Below are 10,000 nucleotides of genomic sequence, written 5' to 3'. Positions count from 1 at the left end.
ATCCTTGTTAGTTTCTTTTCCTCCGCTTAGTAATATGCTTAAATTCAGCGGGTAATCTCGCCTACTCTGAGGTCGTCGTGAACGTGAATTGTATGAAAATTCAATCGAATTTCATAAAAATCGCTCAAAGGCAAAAAAAACAAAGTCTAGAGGAGAGTGCGTTCGAACACAACAATATTCATATTATAACGTATATAAATGATAAATATACCGCGACACGCGCGACTCCGTATCGTCGCGAAAAATCGTTCGCGAACGCGTCTTATGCGCCTCACCAGTGGTCTCTGCTGCGTCGCGTGTCTATATTCTCTTTTTACACTCTTCTCCTTCTTCTATCACATTTTACTCGATCGCGAAAAAGACTCTCGCTAGACGATCTCGCGCTCCGGTTAACTTTAACGCCCGTCCGAGAAGAATTTTCGGGGACTGGACGACCGAAGCGGATCTCGCGCGGTCTCGCGATCGACAGTGAAGAGAAGTGCAGAAGAGGAAAAGAAGACACGACAAACACACACCATGGGGCGACCGACGCGTTCGTTTCAACGCTTTCGCACAAAGTCGGCGGCGGTTATATATTTATATCATTATATTCCGGCGGACGGGACGCGACGTTCGAAAGCCTCGCCAAAGAGGAGCTCCTGCCTCTTCCTCTCTCTTTTCTACGAGAAAAGATAAACGTATTTTACGGGGATACGGAAACGTTACCACGTGGTGTCACACACGATCGTCCGTCTCTTCTCTATAGCAGAAACCGATAAAAATACACCTCCCGAAAGAGAGTATATGGTGATTCTTTTTATATATATATATATTTCGAAATACAACTGAACGTGGCGGAAGCGCACGGTGGTGGTCCAGCGAGGACACGCGACGACGGGGAATAAGAACTATTCGACCCGTTACGAATACGCATGCTCGTCCCGCACGATTTTAACACACACCGTGTTTTTCTCCAGTCGTCAAAGCGTTCGTGCGTCGAATTCGAAAAATAAAAAAAAAAGAAAAACACCTTTTCTCTCTCTCGGGGTAAAAGAGTCGATGTGTATTGTGTATAAAGGTTCTGCGAGAAGTCTCGTTTTGACGTGTGTTCCGCCGATAACGACGATCCTCCGAAACGGGGATACAGAAACGTTACACCTCACAACACGATCTCCGTCTCTTCTCTATAGCAGAAACCGATAAAAATACACCTCCCGAAAGAGAGTATATGGTGATTCTTTTTATATATATATATTTCGAAATTCAACTGAACGTGGCGGAAGCGCACGGTGGTGGTCCAGCGAGGACACGCGACGACGGGGAATAAGAACTATTCGACCCGTTACGAATACGCATGCTCGTCCCGCACGATTTTAACACACACCGTGTTTTTCTCCAGTCGTCAAAGCGTTCGTGCGTCGAATTCGAAAAATAAAAAAAAGAAATACACCTTTTCTCTCTCTCTCGGGGTAAAAAGAGTCGATGTGTATTGTGTATAAAGGTTCTGCTGCGAGAAGTCTCGTTTTGCCGTGTGTTTCGGTAACGACGATCCTCCGAAACGTACATCTCATTCGTAAGAGAGGAAGAAAACAATCTCCCTGGGGCCAGTCGGTAATATACCGACATACGACGTGTCGTGCACATCCGTCTCACGCACGGTATACAAAATATGAATAAAACGTGTGTAGTCTCTCTCTCTCTCGACTTCTTAATATTTTCTTTCACCTCTGACGCATCATTTCAGGTGACGTCGGGAGCGCGGGAAAAAAAATTTTTCTAAACACACGAAACCGTTCATCTCACGAACAGCCGAAAAAGTTGTCGCTCAGATCCATATCGCAGTGGAGCGGTATCCGCGGGCGGTCGTAATTGAACGACGCACGACGCCGCGAACACTCACGCGAGTCCATACAAACGATTCCGATCGTTTTGCAACAACTAGAACGTACACTGTCCGTGAAATTCACAGAATTTTCGCGTGTCCGCGACAAACGCCGACGAGACACCCATCGTTCGCTCGTACGTAGCATCCTTCTCTTAACCCGACTCAGAAACGTTCTTTGCGCCCTTCGGTAAAAAAACGTTCGATCCGAAGAGGTGAACGACGGCGGGGATTTGACAGAGCTACGCAAGCAGTGTATGGTACGTAAACGACCCTCAGCCAGGCGTGGTCCAGGAATTGTATCCGTGGACCGCAATGTGCGTTCGAAATGTCGATGTTCATGTGTCCTGCAGTTCACACGTTGACGCGCAATTAGCTGCGTTCTTCATCGACCCACGAGCCAAGTGATCCACCGTTCAGGGTAATCGTATAAATTTTATATTTCACATATATAATTTTATTCTCATTTGTTCGACCTAATATCTCTCTTCTTTCAAAGAGAAGATAAAAGTTGATACCTGAATCTCCGACCAGCGCGCGAAGGAGATTCAGGCGTCGCCTTGGAGACGACACCGAAGCCTTTCGAGACGAAAAACGTTCAAGTAATATGTATATATTTCTCGACGTTCCGGGCGTATAGTGCATTCAAAAACCCGCGAAAGACGCAGAAGACTCGCACGCGTGGAAACGACGGGGATATATTTTGTATCCTACCCGATACTGAATCCATCGCGTGCAGTCGACCCTCGCGTTCTTCCGATCAGACGCATCTATTGTTGCGCGCATGTTTTCGCGTCGCATCGCGCGAAACGTTGCACGAATCGTACCGATCGATCGATTGAAAGCAAATAATGAAAAAAGACTTCACAGCTGGCTCTTTGCCGGTCATTCGTCCCATGTTATCTCTTGCCGCGAAATTGGCGCGCAAGAGTTGGGTGTCAGACGCGCGGCTTTAAAACGAGCTTCACGGCCGGTCCCTTCGTTACCGCTTTCGTTCTTTCTCTCGGAACGACCATGAACGAACACGACGAGCGACGCTACGGCATACACACGTCCACGGATTCGATTAAAAAAACAGACTTCACAGCTGGCTCTTTGCCGGTCATTCGTCCCATATTATCTCTTGCCGCGAAATTGGCGCGCAAGAGTTGGGTGTCAGACGCACGGCTTTAAAACGAGCTTCACGGCCGGTCCTCTCAATTCCGTGTACGGTACACGCAAGATGCGGGTTCCACTTCCAGACTACCCGGTCCCTTCTCTCTACGAGAATCGATAGTAGAAGAACGGCTCGAAAACGCGTCTCAGAGACTAGGGGAAAAGAAGCGGTATGCGAGCGAAACGAAAACGCATTATGGAAACGTCGCGAAACAATGTTCGACGGTTGCTCGGTTCCAATCGTGCGGCCGTTTCAATTTCTCGTGCGCTTCACCGTCCCTCCGTAACTCTGGCCGATCGCGTATACCGAAGAGCCGACACGCGCAAAAACCACAGGCATTGTATACTGTATATATATATGTTACAGTCACAGCCTTCGCGCGTTTTACTCTCCGACGCGGGGTTTCCACGACGAAAGAGAGACAGTTTCGTGGCGGGTGACTCGGCCGAATCGCTACGACGGGTATTTCTATTATAGAACGAATCATCGCCACCCTTTACCAGTGCCCGACGAAGGAATCACAAGGTCATCTGGAGTTTACAATGCCAGCGACGGTAATTCCAACGAAGACCCGATAAGTCAACTCATCGTTCTATTTCTCCCCGTACAGAAAAGCGAATCGACGCTAACGCACCTCGCGCAAGCACGAACGTTCTCTTCGCGTGGATCATCCCATCGTCGAAAGATGTAAAGACGCATTGGAGATCGTGGTCTCTGGCGGGCTCATTGCACGCCCCACTGCATATCTTTCCTCGAATCGAGAATGATTCGTCCACTAAGGCTGCGAAACTACGCGTCGAGGAAACTAGGGGAAAGAAGCGGGATGCGAGCGAAACGACAATACATTATGGAAACGTCGCGAAACAATGTTCGGCGGTTGCTCGTTTCCTCCTGCGGACGTTTCATTGCTCGGGCGCTTCACGTCCCTCCGTAACCTTCGCGCGATCGCGTGCCCCGGAGAGCCGGCAACCGGTGAACCACAGGCGTATAAACTATAGTCTTCTATAGCAAGCCTTCGGCGGTTACTCTCCGACGCGGGGATTCCACGACGAGAGAGAATTTCGTGGCGGGTGACATCGGTCGAAACGCTACGACGGGTATTTCTATTATAGAACGAATCATCGCCACCCTTTACCAGTGCCCGACGAAGGAATCACAAGGTCATCTGGAGTTTACAATGCCAGCGACGGTAATTCCAACGAAGACCCGATAAGTCAACTCATCGTTCTATTTCTCCCCGTACAGACAAGCGAATCAACGCTATCGCACCTCACGCATGCACGAACGTTCTCTTCGCGTGAATCGTCCCATCGTCGAAAGATATAGCCGCTTGGAGATCGTGGCCCATCAAGTTCTTCCGTAACTCCTGCGCGATCGCGTACCCCGGAGAGCAGGCAACCGGTGAACCACAGGCGTATAAACTATAGTCTTCTATAGCAAGCCTTCGCGTTTACTCTACGACGCGGGGATTCCACGACGAGAGAGATTTTCGTGGCGGGTGACACGGCCGAATCGCTACGACGGGTATTTCTATTATAGAACGAATCATCGCCACCCTTTACCAGTGCCCGACGAAGGAATCACAAGGTCATCTGGAGTTTACAATGCCAGCGACGGTAATTCCAACGAAGACCCGATAAGTCAACTCATCGTTCTATTTCTCCCCGTACAGAAAAGCGAATCGGCGCTATCGCACCTCACGCAAGCAGGAATGATCTCTTCGCGTGGATCGTCCCATCGTCGAAAGATGTAAGACGTACAGAAATCGTGGTCCATCACGATTATTCGTAACTCTCCGAGTCGCGTATCTGAGAGTAGGACAAACGGAGAACCACAGGCATAAATAATACTATATGTTTCTTATATAGTTAGCCTTCGCGTTTTACTCTCCGACGCGGGGATTCCACGACGAGAGAGAATTTCGTGGCGGGTGACATCGGTCGAAACGCTACGACGGGTATTTCTATTATAGAACGAATCATCGCCACCCTTTACCAGTGCCCGACGAAGGAATCACAAGGTCATCTGGAGTTTACAATGCCAGCGACGGTAATTCCAACGAAGACCCGATAAGTCAACTCATCGTTCTATTTCTCCCCGTACAGACAAGCGAATCAACGCTATCGCACCTCACGCATGCACGAACGTTCTCTTCGCGTGAATCGTCCCATCGTCGAAAGATATAGCCGCTTGGAGATCGTGGCCCATCAAGTTCTTCCGTAACTCCTGCGCGATCGCGTACCCCGGAGAGCAGGCAACCGGTGAACCACAGGCGTATAAACTATAGTCTTCTATAGCAAGCCTTCGCGTTTACTCTACGACGCGGGGATTCCACGACGAGAGAGATTTTCGTGGCGGGTGACACGGCCGAATCGCTACGACGGGTATTTCTATTATAGAACGAATCATCGCCACCCTTTACCAGTGCCCGACGAAGGAATCACAAGGTCATCTGGAGTTTACAATGCCAGCGACGGTAATTCCAACGAAGACCCGATAAGTCAACTCATCGTTCTATTTCTCCCCGTACAGAAAAGCGAATCGGCGCTATCGCACCTCACGCAAGCAGGAATGATCTCTTCGCGTGGATCGTCCCATCGTCGAAAGATGTAAGACGTACAGAAATCGTGGTCCATCACGATTATTCGTAACTCTCCGAGTCGCGTATCTGAGAGTAGGACAAACGGAGAACCACAGGCATAAATAATACTATATGTTTCTTATATAGTTAGCCTTCGCGTTTTACTCTCCGACATGGGGATTCCACGACGAGAGAGAGTTTCGTGGCGGGTGTCTCGGCCGAATCGCTACGACGGGTATTTCTATTATAGAACGAATCATCGCCACCCTTTACCAGTGCCCGACGAAGGAATCACAAGGTCATCTGGAGTTTACAATGCCAGCGACGGTAATTCCAACGAAGACCCGATAAGTCAACTCATCGTTCTATTTCTCCCCGTACAGAAAAGCGAATCGACGCTATCGCACCTCGCGCGAGCACGTAACTACTCTTCGCGTGGATCGTCCCATCGTCGAAAGATGTAAGACGCACGGAAATCGTGGCCCATCAACGTTTTTTTGTAACTCTGCCGATCGCGTATCACAGAGCCGAGACGCACATACCACAGGCGTATAATACCGTTTTCTTTCGTATGGTAAGCCTTCGCGTTTACTCTTCGGCGCGGGGTTTCCACGTCGAGAGAGACATTCGTGGCGGGTGACATCGGTCGAAACGCTACGACGGGTATTACTATTATAGAACGAATCATCGCCACCCTTTACCAGTGCCCGACGAAGGAATCACAAGGTCATCTGGAGTTTACAATGCCAGCGACGGTAATTCCAACGAAGACCCGATAAGTCAACTCAACGTTCTATTTCTCCCCGTACAGAAAAGCGAATCGACGCTGTTGCACCTCACGCAAGCACGAACGTTCTCTTCGCGTGGATCGTCCCATCGTCGAAAGATGTAAGACGCACGGAAATCGTGGCACATCACGTGTTTTCGGAACTCTGTCGACCGCGTATCTCAGAGACGACGCGCGCGAACCACTGGCATATACTATTATATATCGCGTTTTACCCTCCGACGCGGGGATTCCACGACGAGAGAGAGTTTCGTGAGCGGGTTGACTCGGAAGAAACGCTACGACGGGTATTTCTATTATAGAACGCATCATCGCCACCCTTTACCAGTGCCCGACGAAGGAATCACAAGGTCATCTGGAGTTTACAATGCCAGCGACGGTAATTCCAACGAAGACCCGATAAGTCAACTCAACGTTCTATTTCTCCCCGTACAGAAAAGCGAATCGACGCAATCGCACCATACGCGTGCACGTAAACAACTCTTCGCGTGGATCGTCCCATCGTCGAGAGACGTAAGTTTTCATAGTATGAATTCGCGTTTTACTCTCCGACGCGGGGATTCCACGACGAGAGAGAGTTTCGTGAGCGGGTTGACTCGGAAGAAACGCTACGACGGGTATTTCTATTATAGAACGCATCATCGCCACCCTTTACCAGTGCCCGACGAAGGAATCACAAGGTCATCTGGAGTTTACAATGCCAGCGACGGTAATTCCAACGAAGACCCGATAAGTCAACTCAACGTTCTATTTCTCCCCGTACAGAAAAGCGAATCGACGCAATCGCACCATACGCGTGCACGTAAACAACTCTTCGCGTGGATCGTCCCATCGTCGAGAGACGTAAGTTTTCATAGTATGAATTCGCGTTTTACTCTCCGACGCGGGGATTCCACGACGAGAGAGAGTTTCGTGAGCGGGTTGACTCGGAAGAAACGCTACGACGGGTATTTCTATTATAGAACGCATCATCGCCACCCTTTACCAGTGCCCGACGAAGGAATCACAAGGTCATCTGGAGTTTACAATGCCAGCGACGGTAATTCCAACGAAGACCCGATAAGTCAACTCAACGTTCTATTACTCCCCGTACAGAAAAGCGAATCGACGCAATCGCACCATACGCGTGCACGTAACAACTCTTCGCGTGGATCGTCCCATCGTCGAGAGACGTAAGTTTCATAGTAAGCCTTCGGCGTTTTACTCTCCGACGCGGGGATTCCACGACGAGAGAGAGAGTTTCGTGAGCGGGTTGACTCGGAAGAAACGCTACGACGGGTATTTCTATTATAGAACGCATCATCGCCACCCTTTACCAGTGCCCGACGAAGGAATCACAAGGTCATCTGGAGTTTACAATGCCAGCGACGGTAATTCCAACGAAGACCCGATAAGTCAACTCAACGTTCTATTTCTCCCCGTACAGAAAAGCGAATCGACGCAATCGCACCATACGCGTACACGTGCACCATACGCGTACACGTAAACAACTCTTCGCGTGGATCGTCCCATCGTCGAGAGACGTAAGTTTTCATAGTATGATTCGCGTTTTACTCTCCGACGCGGGGATTCCACGACGAGAGAGAGTTTCGTGAGCGGGTTTGACTCGGAAGAAACGCTACGACGGGTATTTCTATTATAGAACGCATCATCGCCACCCTTTACCAGTGCCCGACGAAGGAATCACAAGGTCATCTGGAGTTTACAATGCCAGCGACGGTAATTCCAACGAAGACCCGATAAGTCAACTCAACGTTCTATTTCTCCCCGTACAGAAAAGCGAATCGACGCAATCGCACCATACGCGTGCACGTAAACAACTCTTCGCGTGGATCGTCCATCGTCGAGAGACGTAAGTTTTCATAGTATGAATTCGCGTTTTACTCTCCGACGCGGGGATTCCACGACGAGAGAGAGTTTCGTGAGGCGGGTTGACTCGGAAGAAACGCTACGACGGGTATTTCTATTATAGAACGCATCATCGCCACCCCTTTACCAGTGCCCGACGAAGGAATCACAAGGTCATCTGGAGTTTACAATGCCAGCGACGGTAATTCCAACGAAGACCCGATAAGTCTACTCAACGTTCTATTACTCCCGTACAGAAAAAGCGAATCGACGCAATCGCACCATACGCGTGCACGTAACAACTCTCGCGTGGATCGTCCCATCGTCGAGAGACGTAAGTTTCCATACTATGAATTCGCGTTTTACTCTCCGACGCGGGGATTCCACGACGAGAGAGTGTTTCGTGAGCGGGTTGACTCGGAAGAAACGCTACGACGGGTATTTCTATTATAGAACGCATCATCGCCACCCTTTACCAGTGCCCGACGAGGAATCACAAGGTCATCTGGAGTTTACAATGCCAGCGACGGTAATTCCAACGAAGACCCGATAAGTCAACTCAACGTTCTATTGCTCCCCGTACAGAAAAGCGAATCGACGCAATCGCACCATACGCGTGCACGTAACAACTCTTCGCGTGGATCGTCCCATCGTCGAGAGACGTAAGTTTCATAAGTAAGCCTTCGGCGTTTTATTCTCCGACGCGGGGATTCCACGACGAGAGAGTGTTTCGTGGCGGGTGACTAGGCCGAAACGCTACGACGGGTATTTCTATTATAGAACGAATCATCGCCACCCTTTACCAGTGCCCGACGAAGGAATCACAAGGTCATCTGGAGTTTACAATGCCAGCGACGGTAATTCCAACGAAGACCCGATAAGTCAGCTCATCGTTCTATTTCTCCCCGTACAGAAAGGCGAATCGACGCTATCGCACCTCGCGCGAGCACGTAACAACTCTTCGCGTGGATCGTCCCATCGTCGAGAGACGTAAGACGCACGGAAATCGTGGTTCATCGCGTCTTTTCCTACTCTCTTGAATCGCAATTTCGTATAGAGCCTACCACACGCGAACCACCGGCATATTACTATTTCTTCTCTCATAGTAAGCCTTCGCGCGTTTTACTCTCCGATGCGGGGATTCCACGACGAGAGAGTGTTTCGTGGCGGGTGTCTCGGCCGAATCGCTACGACGGGTATTTCTATTATAGAACGAATCATCGCCACCCTTTACCAGTGCCCGACGAAGGAATCACAAGGTCATCTGAGTTTACAATGCCAGCGACGGTAATTCCAACGAAGACCCGATAGTCAACTCATCGTTCTATTTCTCCCCCGTACAGAAAAGCGAATCGACGCTATCGCACCTCGCGCGAGCACGAAACAACTCTTCGCGTGGGATCGTCCATCGTCGAAAGATGTAAGACGCACGGAAATCGTGGTTCGGCGGGCTCTATGCGCCTTGTCAAAGTAAAAAAAAAAATTTCGACGGACGGAGAAGTGTATTTCTCCGCGCGTAAGCCGTTCGAAATTTCCGACGGACGGGAGATGAATCTCTCGCGCGTAAGCCGTCTAGTCATACAGCAGAGCAGGTATCGAGATACCTCTCTGTGCATGATCGTTCAAGTATTTTTCACGAGGAAGCGTTGTTGCACGTTTATCGCTCCTTCCTCCTCTGTATATATAATATTATTTCTCTTGTGTATCGAGTGTGTGCAGGAAATTGAACTCGTACACTTATATATATATATGTATGTATCTTTCGCT

The 10,000-nt window shown here is 49.5% G+C and overlaps 2 non-coding genes across 2 annotated transcripts in view; both read right to left on the bottom strand.

The window, feature by feature from the left end:
- The window catches only part of LOC143176181 (large subunit ribosomal RNA), a 4,007-nt gene extending 3,932 nt beyond the window's left edge, over window positions 1–75 (bottom strand). The window contains exon 1 of the ribosomal RNA XR_013000767.1: window positions 1–75. This exon is cut by the window's left edge and continues 3,932 nt beyond it. This is a non-coding gene — a ribosomal RNA (large subunit ribosomal RNA).
- Window positions 76–2,130: 2,055 nt separating this feature from the next.
- On the bottom strand, window positions 2,131–2,285 carry LOC143176183 (5.8S ribosomal RNA). The gene has a single exon (XR_013000769.1). It is a non-coding gene; the product is annotated as a 5.8S ribosomal RNA (ribosomal RNA).
- Between the last annotated feature and the right edge of the window lie 7,715 nt (window positions 2,286–10,000).

The sequence above is a fragment of the Nomia melanderi genome, unplaced genomic scaffold (assembly GCF_051020985.1).
Source record: "Nomia melanderi isolate GNS246 unplaced genomic scaffold, iyNomMela1 scaffold0408, whole genome shotgun sequence".
NCBI lineage: Eukaryota > Metazoa > Arthropoda > Insecta > Hymenoptera > Halictidae > Nomia > Nomia melanderi.
This window is presented reverse-complemented; position numbering and strand designations above follow the sequence as displayed.